This window comes from Rhinoderma darwinii (assembly GCF_050947455.1).
Source record: "Rhinoderma darwinii isolate aRhiDar2 chromosome 2 unlocalized genomic scaffold, aRhiDar2.hap1 SUPER_2_unloc_56, whole genome shotgun sequence".
Classification (NCBI taxonomy): Eukaryota; Metazoa; Chordata; class Amphibia; order Anura; family Rhinodermatidae; genus Rhinoderma; species Rhinoderma darwinii.
In genome coordinates, this window is record NW_027461725.1 from 676,290 (window position 1) to 692,638 (window position 16,349).

At 43.4% G+C, this 16,349-nt stretch overlaps 3 non-coding genes across 3 annotated transcripts; all 3 read right to left on the minus strand.

Moving 5' to 3' along the window:
* Positions 1–2,127: 2,127 nt before the first annotated feature.
* Positions 2,128–2,325, minus strand: LOC142681013 (U2 spliceosomal RNA). Its single transcript, XR_012853373.1, has one exon. It is a non-coding gene; the product is annotated as a U2 spliceosomal RNA (small nuclear RNA).
* Positions 2,326–8,945: 6,620 nt separating this feature from the next.
* Positions 8,946–9,130, minus strand: LOC142680970 (U2 spliceosomal RNA). The gene has a single exon (XR_012853356.1). It is a non-coding gene; the product is annotated as a U2 spliceosomal RNA (small nuclear RNA).
* Positions 9,131–15,578: 6,448 nt separating this feature from the next.
* Positions 15,579–15,769, minus strand: LOC142680600 (U2 spliceosomal RNA). The gene has a single exon (XR_012853058.1). It is a non-coding gene; the product is annotated as a U2 spliceosomal RNA (small nuclear RNA).
* Between the last annotated feature and the right edge of the window lie 580 nt (positions 15,770–16,349).

Genomic DNA, 16,349 nt, shown 5'->3' on the forward strand with positions numbered 1-16,349 from the left:
CTCTTCTTGCCCACTGGGCAATCTCTATACAGGTGCCCCACTTCACCACACAAATCACACGATCGGGGTTCCGTACATGCACCTGCCTCATGTCCAGCCATCTTACAATTCCTGCACACCTTCACCCCAGGGCAGCACTCCTTAGTGTGACCAAACTGGTGACAGAACCGGCAAAATTTTGGCATATTTTGATAATACAAATATCCTCTATAGCCAGCAATGGAAAAGGACAACGGAGGGCTCTTAACTCCACCAATACAATCCGGGTCCAGCTTAAACTGGACGAAAAATTTATAAGTTCCATTGAACACTTTCAATGAGCTGGTCATTTTGGTTCCCCCTTTCACACTGGTGCAATATAAACTCAGAAAGTTCTTGATTAAGTCCAGCTGGGTAAATGGGTTGAAGACGTGTACAAATAGTACCCTCTCTCCCATAGCAAATAGAGGCACAAAAGAGACATTTTTCAAAACCTCACAGTTAGCATTCACTTTTAAGGCTTCATAGAAATTTAAACAGTCATTTTCTTCTTGAAAGGACACATCATACAATCCTTGCTTTCTGTTTTCTTGCACACAGAATAATTTATAAAGAGGGATACCTGCCATGTCGACCACCAGCTTCCTTCCAACAAATTCAATGGTGTTCTTACCAGAATCACTTGGGTCTACCTTAATTCGAATGGTTCTCTCCACTGGTGTTGTCCTTGCTGCATCCATGCTGACTATACCTGCCGATCCACGATCACAGAACGATCACCACTCTGGTTCCTCCCAAGGGAAAACCCGCACCCCCTGACCAAGACCAGAGCAATAAACTCTGATCTTAGCCAAAAGGCCGAGAAGCGATAACCCGAACGGGCCGCGCGTTGACCGAGCCTGCCCAATACTGCTGTTCACCCCTTGCAGCGATTCAGCCTACTCCTAGGCAATTCCATGGGGCCCTGCAGGCTCACACACACTCACAGCTACTAAGCGGGAGGTGAATAAAGGCCGGAGAGGAAGCAAGACAGGATTTGCTTCTTTTGCTTGCACCACAATGCAGTGCTGAAAGAGGAGGAATCGACATAAAAACGCCTTCCTGGCAACGCCCAAATGCCCTCCTGCCGTGCAAACACTGGCAGCAGCAGCAGCAGCAGCAGTAAGTGCATGCCCACTGCCACCCCTTCTCCTTTCACACCTTGTATCAGCTTTAATCCAGTCCAGTGCTGCCTGCTGAGCAGCACTGACCAACACTGCCTGGGCCCAGGCTTTTATCTCTGAGGCCCCATTATGATGTCAGAAAGCTGGCTCTGGCTCCTGAGGTCTCCACTATGACACGTGCAAAGTTCCGTCTGAACTTTATATAAGACGGTGCGGCTCAGTCAGTCACTCAGTGTTGCCTGAGAGGGCAACACTGCAACAGCCGGCCCCCAGGCTGTCTTTTTTTTGCACAGCTAGTTGCCTCCAGGAGGCCACAAGAGGGAGACAAGGGACTGCAAAATGGAAAATAGGCATCCACCAACTTTACAGACAACTTGTTCTCCTTGCTCCTACAACCTCCATCCTTGCACAGTTTGTTATTCTTCCAGGTAACATAGTAACAAATCCAAATTGCTGCTCTCTTTGTAGGCAAGCAAGGGTTTGTTGCAACTGCAATTCTTACTTCTTCTTGAAATGTAGGGACCACAGTACATTCCATCACATCCATCTAGTGTACACAGGTAGGTCCATTGTGACGGGCGGGCTGACGGGCGGGCGGGCGGGCTGGCTGCTTTAATGGCTGTTTGCTGTTCCCCTACTCCACTCCACTATTTGACTATGGTGCTGCATCAATCAGTGGCTGGCTCAGGTGCAGCTCTTTAACCTACCTAGGAGGGAGGGCGGAGAGAAGACAAGGAAGGTGAATGAGCTGTTCCAATGTGAAATGCCGGAAACACAGAAACACAGACGACACAAAACAAGAGGTGGCAATGTATTAATTAATTGCATTTAATAAATTAGCTCATTATCACACATGACTGTACAAATGCATTGTCCAACAGGTGTTGAAATAATGGGATTAAAAGGGGAGATCCCATCCGAAAGACAAAAACAATGGCAAACACAAAAAGCACTTTTGGAATCTGATTTTAGTAAACACATAAGGAAAGGGTGCACCGGTCCTGGAAATACTGCAATACCAGGTCAATGCGTGGAGTGGACAGAGCAAGCTCTATTTCCATCTCCCTGTTCTAAAAATCCATTTAATATATGGTCCCCAGATAGGGGACGTATCAGATATTAAACTGATAAGAACAGATTTTTTTTTCAGTTGGCTACCCCCTCGCGGGGGTGTCAATGATTTATTTATAAAAATTTCAATTTTACAATAAAACACATTTTAGTTACACAGATACATACAAATAATTTTTACATTGTAACAATAGTAAAATCAAATTTTCATAAAATTTATGTAGAGGGACATGGGGCAAATCTTTATTTATTTGGAGTTCCAGTCAGTCACAAACCATTTATTTAGAAGGGTGGCATTCCTTTTTTTGTCTAATAAAAAATAAATATACATCTCACTAAAACAAAGACCTAAAACATCATCAACCGATAAAACGTCGTGCTTAAAAAGGAGGATGTTCCTGGCCTTCCATAGAGCTTCTTTGGCGCAGTTCATCGTCTTCCATGCAATTATCTTCTGACTCGCGGTTGGGCATCCAAAAAGTCCATATAAAATATCTTCATAGTTTAAGTCCTTTAGGTCTGCCATCTTCACCAAAAGAGGGAATATTTTTTTCCAAAATTGTTTTGCAAAGTCACATGTCCAAAAAATATGTCTTATAGTTTCCTCGGCCTGGCAGCCTTCCCTCGGGCAGACGGCAGACCTCGCGAATCCTCTTCTGTACTGGAATGCCCGGCATGGAAGACATTGATGAACGCAGCTCCAGGCCAGGTCCATCTGTGCATTAAAAAGATAAAACACATTAATCATTTTGAAAATAAAAGCACATCGTTGCGTATTAAAATTCTCTACATTGCTGACCGTCTCGCTCTCTCTCAGGTCTTTTATTAGTTTTTTGCTATTCTTAAGTTCATTCACGGTCTTCCCTTTTAAATTGAAGAGAGCCACTATTTTTCTAAAATTACGTAGTTTGCTGGTAATTTAAAAGCGTATGGTGAGGATAAAATTATGTTAAACCAACCAAACCTCCGCATAAAAAACCCAGTATTAAAACGTAAAAAGTAAGACCAATAGTGCTCTTTAAAAAGGGAATTAAAACAGAAACTAAAGAACTTAATTAAAAGAAACCTATTAAAATCAGGAAAATCTTTGCCACCCTTTGGTTTGGACTTTATTACCGTTTCTCGTTTCAATTTCTCCATCCTGGAACTCCAAAAGAAAGTAAAACATGCTTTTGTTATTTTTCGTAATAAAACTGTTGGGGGAGGGAACACCATGCTTGTATATAAAAGAAGGGGTAAAATGACCATTTTTATGATTAAAATTTTTCCCTCCATGGTGAGTTTCCTCATATTCCACATACAAATTTTATTGTTTACCTTCTGCGCCACCATGTCCCAACTTATAAAACCATTGTCGTGCTCACTGAAGGAGATACCTAAAACTTTAATAGTATCTGACACAGGAACGGGTACGTCTCTAAAAACCATGCTTCCTATTCTTAAAATATTACTTTTGCTGAAATTTATTCTAAAACCGGAAGCACAGCAATAAAACTCAATTTGTTTTAGGGCTTTCTGAAGCGAGAGGGTGTCCCTACAAAGTATCGCCACATCATCCATGTACCCCACTGCTTTAGCCTCTATGCCGCCTCCCCCTGGCAGGGGGACTCCACGTATTTGTTTATCACGGCGTATTGCGCATAGCAGAGGCTCTAGTGCACATATGAAAAGCAGTGGGGACAAGGGACACCCCTGCTTCACCCCAGAGTTTAAAAGAACGTCCTGTGTCTTAAAACCATTTACTAAAATTTTGCTTGTGCAATCTTTATAAAAGGCTTTAATAGATAATAAAAAACCTTCAGGTATACCCATCCGCTCTAAAACCTTAAAAAGATAAAAGTGCGATACTCGGTCGAAAGCTTTTTGAAAATCTATGGATAAAATGGCTAATTTTCCGTTTCTAGATTTTGTGTCTTCAATCGCATCTTTTATTAAATTAATATTATCCCAGATGCTGCGGCCTGGCACCCCACACACCTGGTTAGAGTGTATGATGTGGGGTACTATGGCTTTTAAACGGTTTGCACATAGTTTTGCCATTATTTTGTAGTCACTATTCAGAAGGGTTATTGGTCTCCAATTCTCTAAAACTGCGATGTCACCTTTTTTGTATAGCAAGGAGACCTCACCCTTCCGCCAGGACTTAGGCAGCATCTTGGAATGAAAGACTTCGGTAAAAAGGTTTAAGAGATCATCTTTTAAAATATCATAAAATTTGACATAAAACTCGCTGGGTATACCGTCCGGGCCAGGAACTTTACCTGCTTTAAAACTCTTCACTGTCTCTAAAATCTCCTGCTCCGACAGTTCCTGCAATAAAAAATTCTGGGAGACAGGGTCTAAAACAGTGGTAATCTCCTTCAGCGAGTCACGCATAAAATCACGATCCACAGTTTTCACATTAAAAAGGTCAGTATAAAACTCATGAACTTTACTTAAAAGACCCTGTACATCCGACACCCCATCAATATTTTTAAGAATAGCTTTTTTATTGTTCATTTTCTTAAAAAAGTACCTGGAGCAGGTCTCGTTCTCTTCCACGTGCTGTACTTTAGAACGAAATATAATTTCTTTACCTTTCTGCTCCAGGCACTGAGCTATCTCTTTTTTTAAGTTGGTGATGTCGTCTTGTACCTCTATCTCATGCTCTCTCATCTTGTACAGGGTCTGTAGGCGGGTGTTGAGAATTTTAAAAAAAGCTTGCTTCTCTCTAGCTTTCGCCACGCTTTTTTTAATAAAAAATTCTTTTATTTTCCTTTTCATTTTCTCCCACCATGCGGTGATGGGAGCCCGTGTGTCTCTCACCCGCCTACTCTCTTTGTAAAATTCAATAAAATCTGTAAAAACCTGTGGATCATCTAAAAGGGAAACATTTAACTTCCAGGACTTTTTACTAATAATGTTATTAAAATCACGCTTTACATAAAATGATAAAAGCTTGTGATCAGAAAAAACATTGGTTAAAACTTCACATTTAAAAGGCAGTAGATTCTCATTACAAAATATAAAATCTATCCTGGAGCTACAGGTGGTGTTGCTCCAGGTAACGCCGGCTTCCTCTGGACTGCTCCTGTTACACTCCTTATAAACGTCTTTTAATTTAAAATCACCCACCATATCTTTGAGCAGTCCAGAGGTCTTGTCATAGTTTCTGCTTGTAGCGCTGGTAAGCCGGCGTTCCCCCCTCAGGATACAATTAAAATCACCTGCGAGGATAAAAGGCTCAGTCGTGTTAATAAAAAGAGGTAAAATCGCTAACATTTCTGCTCTTTCATTTTTATCTGGTGAGCCGTAAAAATTTAAAAACTGCCATTTCACACCGTCAATAAAAGCCTTAACCAATAAAATACGTCCTGGAAAAATCTCTTGGATAAAATCGATTAAAACGTTTCCCTTAAAAAGAATGGCGACCCCTGCTGATCTGGACTCGTTAGATCCAGACCAGACTGATGGACCATACTTCCAATCCTCTTGGTATTTATGGTACTTCATCATATGGGGAATGCCGCACTCCTGCAGGAAAAAAACAGAGGCTGCCAGGCCAGCTAAAAAGCTGAAGAGAGCAACCCTTCTAACTTTGGACTTGGCGCCCCTCACGTTGAGGGAGATTCCCTTTACTTCTGACATTGTGGAGATTAAAATAGCGTCTTGATTTTAAAATAATAAATATTCGTGGAACTTAAAATCAGACATTTCCTCCACCAGCATTACCAGAACTCTCGTTTGCGCTCATATCCCCACCCTCGTCCGAATCGCCTGCAAAGAGGGACGAAAAGGGAGAGGAACTACCTTCACTGAGGGCCGTGCCAGCAACTCTTATCTCGTACAAGGGGAGCCCACTCTCGCTTAGCGTCACCTGGGTCTCCACTGGGTGACCACGTAGGTCCATTTCGGGTGGGTCCCCCAAGGGCCCCGCCTCTCCCCCCAGGCTCTGTTGACGCCGTCTTAGAGGGGGAGGTTGCGCACACGGCGGGGTGTCCGGTATCTGGGAGGGAACAGTGCCCACCCTCCTCACCAGGTCAGGCGAGGAGGTGGTCCTAGGAGGAGCCTCACTTTTCTTCACGTATGTGTCCATCTGCTCCTCCCCTGATTCCCTCCTACCAGCACGCTCCTGTTTTCCCTTTTTTCGGGGACCCACCGCTACCCAGTTCTCCTGCTCGGAGTCAGACTCCTGAGACCCAGGTACAGGAGCAGGCCCGGCACCCACTGGACAACCAGCCCTCTGGGATGCCACAGTATCATTGGTGGCCTGCTCCTTTTCCGCCTTTCGCTTAGCTTGCCTTTTGTCATTGGCGCTGGGCTCCTTCCTTTCCTCAGAGGTTGCTGGCTGCGAGGCACCTGCTTTGGCTCCATTACTCCGCACCACTGAAGCCCAGGTGCCTCGCTGCTCCTTCGCGGCCCCGGCATGCTCCTCTCCCCGGGGGTGGGACTGGTCTGCTGGTGGAGCACGTGGGGGCGCCTCGGGTTGCTCATTTTCTTCGCCTCGGTACCTATGGGGACAAGAATAGTACAAATGACCAGTTTTTTGGCAAAAATTACATTTTTTCTCTTGTGAGCACTCTCTCATATTGTGCTCTTTGCTTCCACAGTTTCTACAGGTGACATCGCAGTTAAAACTGGTATGTCCATAAGTACCGCAGGCCCTGCAGAAGTTTGGCATCCCTGAAAAATAGAGGTCGCCATTCACATTTCCAATTTTAAAACGAGCCGGTGGTAATCTCGTTTCCTGGGTGGAGGGGTCCTTTATCAATGTTACTAAAAACTTCCACTTGACGGTCCACACTCCACACTCGTTCATAACTCTCCCCAACAGTTTGACATTCTTGAAGTAGGCAGCTAAGAATGCTGCCACTTCCATATCCTTCACATATGGGGAGTACATTTTAATCACCACGAGTTTCGTAATTTCGAAGGCATGTTCTACTACCTGGACTCCCGCTACCACGAGTTCACCTTTTCTCCTCTCAGCTCGGTCCATGGCATCACGGAGGATTCCTTCTCCCATAAAGGTGACGTCGAAAATTCCTCGTTTCGGGTAGTCCTGGATAGCCAAAATCTCATTCTTGTGGACCGCCAGTAGTTCTTCCAAGATCTTGTGGACCAAGAACTTTACGCCACGTGGACCGCCTCCACCCTCTGCCACGATAAATCGGGCAGAGTTCCTTAGCCGGGCATACACCGGCACCGCATCAGGCTCGCCTGCCATTTCCGTGGCCAGGCCGAACCGCACAGCAAAAAGCTGCGCCCTATGGGGTCCTGAGACGTACCAAAGGGCTGGGGGGGGATCGCAACTCGTTGCTCAGGACTAAGCCTCTCTCCCAAATAGCAGCACGGGGGTGAAGTCCAGGCGAACCTGGACGATCCCCCGAGGCCGAGAGAGAGGGTACCTGAGCACCTTCTGACTAAAAACCTCCTGTATAAATACACTTGGTCTTAGCCAAAAGGCCGAGAAGCGATAACCCGAACGGGCCGCGCGTTGACCGAGCCTGCCCAATACTGCTGTTCACCCCTTGCAGCGATTCAGCCTACTCCTAGGCAATTCCATGGGGCCCTGCAGGCTCACACACACTCACAGCTACGCGGGAGGTGAATAAAGGCCGGAGAGGAAGCAAGACAGGATTTGCTTCTTTTGCTTGCACCACAATGCAGTGCTGAAAGAGGAGGAATCGACATAAAAACGCCTTCCTGGCAACGCCCAAATGCCCTCCTGCCGTGCAAACACTGGCGGCAGCAGCAGCAGCAGCAGCAGCAGCAGCAGTAAGTGCATGCCCACTGCCACCCCTTCTCCTTTCACACCTTGTATCAGCTTTAATTCAGTCCAGTGCTGCCTGCTGAGCAGCACTGACCAACACTGCCTGGGCCCAGGCTTTTATCTCTGAGGCCCCATTATGATGTCAGAAAGCTGGCTCTGGCTCCTGAGGTCTCCACTATGACACGTGCAAAGTTCCGTCTGAACTTTATATAAGACGGTGCGGCTCAGTCAGTCACTCAGTGTTGCCTGAGAGGGCAACACTGCAACAGCCGGCCCCCAGGCTGTCTTTTTTTTGCACAGCTAGTTGCCTCCAGGAGGCCACAAGAGGGAGACAAGGGACTGCAAAATGGAAAATAGGCATCCACCAACTTTACAGACAACTTGTTCTCCTTGCTCCTACAACCTCCATCCTTGCACAGTTTGTTATTCTTCCAGGTAACATAGTAACAAATCCAAATTGCTGCTCTCTTTGTAGGCAAGCAAGGGTTTGTTGCAACTGCAATTCTTACTTCTTCTTGAAATGTAGGGACCACAGTACATTCCATCACATCCATCTAGTGTACACAGGTAGGTCCATTGTGACGGGCGGGCGGGCGGGCTGGCTGCTTTAATGGCTGTTTGCTGTTCCCCTACTCCACTCCACTATTTGACTATGGTGCTGCATCAATCAGTGGCTGGCTCAGGTGCAGCTCTTTAACCTACCTAGGAGGGAGGGCGGAGAGAAGACAAGGAAGGTGAATGAGCTGTTCCAATGTGAAATGCCGGAAACACAGAAACACAGACGACACAAAACAAGAGGTGGCAATGTATTAATTAATTGCATTTAATAAATTAGCTCATTATCACACATGACTGTACAAATGCATTGTCCAACAGGTGTTGAAATAATGGGATTAAAAGGGGAGATCCCATCCGAAAGACAAAAACAATGGCAAACACAAAAAGCACTTTTGGAATCTGATTTTAGTAAACACATAAGGAAAGGGTGCACCGGTCCTGGAAATACTGCAATACCAGGTCAATGCGTGGAGTGGACAGAGCAAGCTCTATTTCCATCTCCCTGTTCTAAAAATCCATTTAATATATGGTCCCCAGATAGGGGACGTATCAGATATTAAACTGATAAGAACAGATTTTTTTTTTGTTTTGGCTGTACCACAAGGATACAAAACCGTTTATTCAAATTTCAAAAAAAAAGATTTTACATACAGGTGCAAGACATTTACATTACAATATAGAATTCCAATCATTAAAATGCCATTTTACATATGCAGAAGCGTCCTTTTGTTTATCAAGTAAAAGATATAAAAACATTTCACTTAAAATCATCCCAATTACATTATCCACCGATAAAATATCCTTTTTAAAAAGTAAAATGTTCCGTGCCTTCCAAAGAGCTGCTTTCACACAGTTAATGATCCTCCATGCCGTCCATCTGTCCGGAAAGGAAACACAGTCTATTTGTCCATATAATATGACGTAGTAGTTAAAAGTCTTTATTGCCGTGATTGTTTTTAATAGCGGTAAAATCTTCTTCCAAACGTCCTTCGCAAACTCGCAGGTCCATAATAAATGAAAAATGGTTTCCTCATTGTGGCATCCCTCTCTTGGGCAATTGGCTGTAGCTGACAAACGCCGTCTGTGTTGGAAGGAACGGCATGGCAGGCAACTGTGGACGCAGCTCCAGGCTAGGTCTTTCTGGGAATTAAAAAGATAAAAAGAATTCAGCATTTTCCATATATTCTTACATTGTATCTCATTAAAATTCCCAATAAAACAAACCTCAGTGGATTTTAAAATAAATTTTGTTAAAACTTTGCCATTCATTAAAACATCTGTTTTTACCTTAGTGAGATTAAAAAGGATAACAATTTTCTCTAAAATCTCATAAATATCTGGCATGTTAAAACTGTAGGGATGTTTAAGATCAGTTTGAAACCACCCAAAACGCCTCATGAAATTTCCCAAATTGTATCTCAAGAAGAATGACCAATAGTTTTCTTTAAAAAAATTCCTAAAACATAATGAAAAGAACTTAGTGTATAAGAAAACTCTAAAATCAGTAAAATCTTTTCCTCCTTTATCTTTGGGTTTAAAAACGATTTCTCTTTTTAATTTTTCCATTTTTGAATTCCAAAAGAAAGTAAAACATGCTTTTTGCAATTTGCATAAAATACGGGTGGGAGGGGGGAAGACTAAGCTCAAGTATAAAATCAAAGGCAGGATCACCATTTTAATAATAAGCACTTTGCCCTCCATAGTCAGATCTCTCATTCTCCATATACATAACTTCTGGTTTACATTTTGCATGATCCCCTCCCAGTTCTCCGTTACATTATTGTATTCATTAAAATAAATACCTAAAATCTTCACTTTCTCTACAATTGGAATCTCAATGTCTTGCATATCTATTGCACCAATCTTTAAAATCTCACATTTATTAAAATTTACTTTAAAACCTGATGCACAGCAGAAATAATGGATTTGCTTTAAGGACTTTTTTAATGATATATTATCCTTACAGGTTATTGCAACATCATCCATGTAACTTACAACCTTGGCTTCAGTACCCTTGCTACCCGGGAGAGCTACCCCACAAATGTCATTGTCTCTCCTAATCATGCATAAAAGGGGTTCAAGGGCACAGATAAAAAGTAGAGGTGATAGGGGACAACCTTGTTTCACACCGGACCTGAGGGGAACAGCCTGGGACTTAAAACCATTAATTAAAATTCTACTTTGACAGTCCCTATAAAATGTTTTTAAAGAATTTATAAAATTTTCTGGTACGCCCATCTTTCCTAAAACATTGAATAAAAACTGGTGTGAGACCCTATCAAATGCTTTTTCGAAATCTACCATTAAAATTGCCAAGTTGCTTTTCCTGCTGTTTGCATCATCTATCAGATCCTTTATGAGGTTAAGATTTTCCCATATACTTCTTCCTGGAATTCCACAAACTTGATTGGGGTGAATAAGTTTCTCGATCACAGTTTTGAGTCTGTTTGCACAGATCTTGGCCATTACCTTGTAGTCGCAATTTAATAAAGTTATCGGCCTCCAGTTCTTGATCTCTTCTTTATTACCTTTTTTGTGCAGTAATGATACATCACCCATTTTCCAGGATTCTGGTAAAATCTTTGAGCTAAAAACTTCTAAAAGGAGAGATAAAAAATCATCCTTTAAAACCTCATAAAAAGTTCTGTAAAATTCGATTGGTACCCCATCAGCTCCTGGAACCTTGCCCAACTTAAAACTATTTATAGTATCCAGCATCTCTTTCTCGGTGATGGGCTGTAATAAAGCAGATTGGGCATTAAAATCTAAAACACATGAAACTTCTTTTAAAACGTTCTCCATAAAATTAGTATCCACATTTTTTTCGCTAAAAAGATCTTTATAATAAATATGAGTTTTTTTTAAAATGTTATCAATATCGGTTTCTCCTTCCATTTTATCTATATGAATCTTCTTTTGTATACTTTTTTTAAAAAAATATCTGGAGCATTTCTCGTTTTCTTCCATGTGTTGTATTTTTGCTTTAAAAATTATCTCTTTTCCTTTATCTTCCAGAAACATTTGGGCTTCTTTTTTTACCTGTATTATCTCCTCAGTCACTTCTACCCCCACAGACCTTATTTTGTAAAGAGTTTGCAATTGAATATTTAATTTTTCATAGACCGCTCTTTTTTCTTTTGCTCTTTGAATTCCATACCTTATGAAAAATTTTTTGATCTTCTTCTTCATCTTATCCCACCATAACGTCATGGATTCTGTAGGGTCTCTCTTTCGCTTACACCTATTATAAAACCTGATAAAATCTGCGATTATTTTTCCATCCTTTAAAAGTGCTACATTCATCTTCCATGAACTGGAGCCTCTTCTAAAACCAGAGTCAAAATTTAGAACAAATAAAAGGCCTTTATGGTCAGAGAACATGTTTGTTAAAAGCTCACAGTGGACAGGTAAAATTTGCTGAGAAGAAAAAATAAAATCAATTCTTGAGCTACATCGTATGTTACTCCAAGTAGTGCTATCTAGATCTGACATTTTTTTATTACAATTTTTGAAGACATCTGTAAGTTTAAAATCACTCACAATGTTACTTAAAAGACCAGAAGTTCTATCGTAGTTTCTACTGGAGGACTGCGTAATTCTTTTTTCACCTCTTAAAACACAATTAAAATCCCCAGCTAAAACCAAGGGACAGGAATCGGTTATAAAAAGAGGTAAAATTCCCAGCATTTCTTCTCTTTCTTTTTTATCTGGTGATCCATAAAAATTTAAAAACTGCCACTTAATACCATTTATAAAAGCCTTTACTAATAAAATCCTGCCTGGTAAAATTTCTTGTTTAAAAGCAATATTAATATTACCCTTAAAAAGGATTGCCACTCCTGCAGATTTTGATAGGTTAGAACCAGACCAAACCGAAGTTCCATATTTCCAATCTGTTTCGTACTTTTTATATTCTGCCCGATGAGGGATGCCACACTCCTGCAAAAAGAACACTGAAGCAGAAAGCAGGGATAAATAATTAAAAAGGACTGTTCTGCGTATTTTTGACTTGAGTCCCCTTACATTTAGGGAGAGTCCTTTTAAAACTGCCATTGATGAGATATAAAAGGTGGGATAAAACACAATTTTCAACCCCTTAAAATCTTTATTTCTTCTTCCAGCCTAGCCAACCCCTGAGAGCTGTCAGAGTTTTCCAGGTCCCCTCTAGAAGTCACGCCGTGCAAAAAGCTTGTAGAACTGGAATCGCTGTCTGTTGCCTCCTCCGAAAAATCCTCACACAGAGGACTAAGGAGAGTATTTGGAATGATCGTTAAACCCGTCTTTCCTCTCTCTGGTATTTTTGACCCGTAGTCCGTCTCTTCCATAGGGCCTCCTGAATGGGAAGCGCCAGGCTGTCCAACAGACATCTGGGCCATCTCTTCTGGGGTTTCCGGGACAGTGCTGGTTGCTCCAGGTTCACCTACAGGTTGTATTACTAAGTACCGGTTTGTCATCCTTAGTACGTCCTGATTTTGAGGCTCACCTGTCTTCCGTTTTTTCGCACCTAGATCTTCTTGTTTTTCCTGAGAAACAGCTTCCTCCGGGTTTCTACCTTCCTTTCGAGAAAAAGGCATCCCCGTCCCCTGCTTCTCTATTCGCTTCCTCTCCTTTTGTCGGTCCTTCATCCTAATTTGAGACTGAAATCCTTCGTTATCAAGAGAGGCAACAGACTTACCAGTATTAATGTCCGAGGTGTGACTTGCTTCTTGGGTCTCCATTCTTGCTTCCTCTTCGGGTGCCGGCTGGTTTTCCAGTTGTTTCTCTCGTTGGGGTCGGTATGTAGAATTTTGTGGTCTCTTCTGCGGTTTCTGTCTGTGGGGACAAGCTACGTAAAAGTGACTGGTGTCTTGACACAGACTACACTTTTTTGGTTTGTTACAACTTTTAACAGTATGGTTTTGGCTGCCACAATTTGTGCAAGTACTCTCGCAATCATTTTTTGTATGCCCGTATTTTTTGCAAATTCGACAAAATTCCTCCATGCCATTAAAAAAAATATCACCGTTAATATTGCCCAATTTAAAACGAGCTGGGGGTACCAATTTTTCCTCAGGTGCTTTTGGGTCGTCTTTAAGTTCAACAAAAAATTTCCATTTAGAGGTCCATACATCAAACTCATTCATAACCTTCCCCTTAGGAATAACCAAAGTACAAAAATTTTTTAAAAAGAATATTATCTCATCTTCAGTTATATAAGGAGAATACATTTTAATCACCATGAGTTTCCGATCTGAAGAAAAATGCTCCACAATCTGGACCCCTTTAAGCCTGGGATCTCTGCCTACCTTTTTCAAGCGATTTGCAAAATCCAAGTATATACCGTCATATCGCAAGGTCACATCATAGATCCCACGCCTAGGATAGTCCTGGATTGCCAAAATCTCCAATGGCCGGATCGCAAATACTCCCAAAAGCACCTCTTCGATCAGGTGTTTCAATCCACGATTGGCTGGAGCCTCCTCCGTATACGTAAAACGTACCGAGTTTTTTAGCCGAGTGAAGTTCGGCTCGAACGTGAGAGTATCATCTGCCGCCATGATAACTCACTGAATGGGTATCGCACCACAGAGACACACGGGTCACTGTGGCCAGGGGGATCGCCGCTCGTTGCTCCGGACTAAGCCTCTCTCCCAAATAGCAGCACGGGGGTGAAGTCCAGGCGAACCTGGACAATCCCCCGAGGCCGAGAGAGAGGGTACCGGAGCACCTCCCAACCAAGACCAAGGCAGTACTGATACGAATAAACAGCACTACACTTGATCTCAGCCAGAAGGCCGAGAAGCGATAACCCGAACGGGCCGCGCGTTGACCGAGCCTGCCCAATACTGCTGTTCACCCCTTGCAGCGATTCAGCCTACTCCTAGGCAATTCCATGGGGCCCTGCAGGCTCACACACACTCACAGCTACTAAGCGGGAGGTGAATAAAGGCCGGAGAGGAAGCAAGACAGGATTTGCTTCTTTTGCTTGCACCACAATGCAGTGCTGAAAGAGGAGGAATCGACATAAAAACGCCTTCCTGGCAACGCCCAAATGCCCTCCTGCCGTGCAAACACTGGCGGCAGCAGCAGCAGCAGCAGCAGTAAGTGCATGCCCACTGCCACCCCTTCTCCTTTCACACCTTGTATCAGCTTTAATCCAGTCCAGTGCTGCCTGCTGAGCAGCACTGACCAACACTGCCTGGGCCCAGGCTTTTATCTCTGAGGCCCCATTATGATGTCAGAAAGCTGGCTCTGGCTCCTGAGGTCTCCACTATGACACGTGCAAAGTTCCGTCTGAACTTTATATAAGACGGTGCGGCTCAGTCAGTCACTCAGTGTTGCCTGAGAGGGCAACACTGCAACAGCCGGCCCCCAGGCTGTCTTTTTTTTGCACAGCTAGTTGCCTCCAGGAGGCCACAAGAGGGAGACAAGGGACTGCAAAATGGAAAATAGGCATCCACCAACTTTACAGACAACTTGTTCTCCTTGCTCCTACAACCTCCATCCTTGCACAGTTTGTTATTCTTCCAGGTAACATAGTAACAAATCCAAATTGCTGCTCTCTTTGTAGGCAAGCAAGGGTTTGTTGCAACTGCAATTCTTACTTCTTCTTGAAATGTAGGGACCACAGTACATTCCATCACATCCATCTAGTGTACACAGGTAGGTCCATTGTGACGGGCGGGCGGGCGGGCTGGCTGCTTTAATGGCTGTTTGCTGTTCCCCTACTCCACTCCACTATTTGACTATGGTGCTGCATCAATCAGTGGCTGGCTCAGGTGCAGCTCTTTAACCTACCTAGGAGGGAGGGCGGAGAGAAGACAAGGAAGGTGAATGAGCTGTTCCAATGTGAAATGCCGGAAACACAGAAACACAGACGACACAAAACAAGAGGTGGCAATGTATTAATTAATTGCATTTAATAAATTAGCTCATTATCACACATGACTGTACAAATGCATTGTCCAACAGGTGTTGAAATAATGGGATTAAAAGGGGAGATCCCATCCGAAAGACAAAAACAATGGCAAACACAAAAAGCACTTTTGGAATCTGATTTTAGTAAACACATAAGGAAAGGGTGCACCGGTCCTGGAAATACTGCAATACCAGGTCAATGCGTGGAGTGGACAGAGCAAGCTCTATTTCCATCTCCCTGTTCTAAAAATCCATTTAATATATGGTCCCCAGATAGGGGACGTATCAGATATTAAACTGATAAGAACAGATACTACACTTGATCTTAGCCAAAAGGCCGAGAAGCGATAACCCGAACGTGCCGCGCGTTTTGCTTCTTTTGCTTGCACCACAATGTAGTGCTGAAAGAGGAGGAATCGACATAAAAACGCCTTCCTGGCAACGCCCAAATGCCCTCCTGCCGTGCAAACACTGGCAGCAGCAGCAGCAGCAGCAGCAGCAGCAGCAGCAGTAAGTGCATGCCCACTGCCACCCCTTCTCCTTTCACACCTTGTATCAGCTTTAATCCAGTCCAGTGCTGCCTGCTGAGCAGCACTGACCAACACTGCCTGGGCCCAGGCTTTTATCTCTGAGGCCCCATTATGATGTCAGAAAGCTGGCTCTGGCTCCTGAGGTCTCCACTATGACACGTGCAAAGTTCCGTCTGAACTTTATATAAGACGGTGCGGCTCAGTCAGTCACTCAGTGTTGCCTGAGAGGGCAACACTGCAACAGCCGGCCCCCAGGCTGTCTTTTTTTTGCACAGCTAGTTGCCTCCAGGAGGCCACAAGAGGGAGACAAGGGACTGCAAAATGGAAAATAGGCATCCACCAACTTTACAGACAACTTGTTCTCCTTGCTCCTACAACCTCCATCCTTGCACAGTTTGT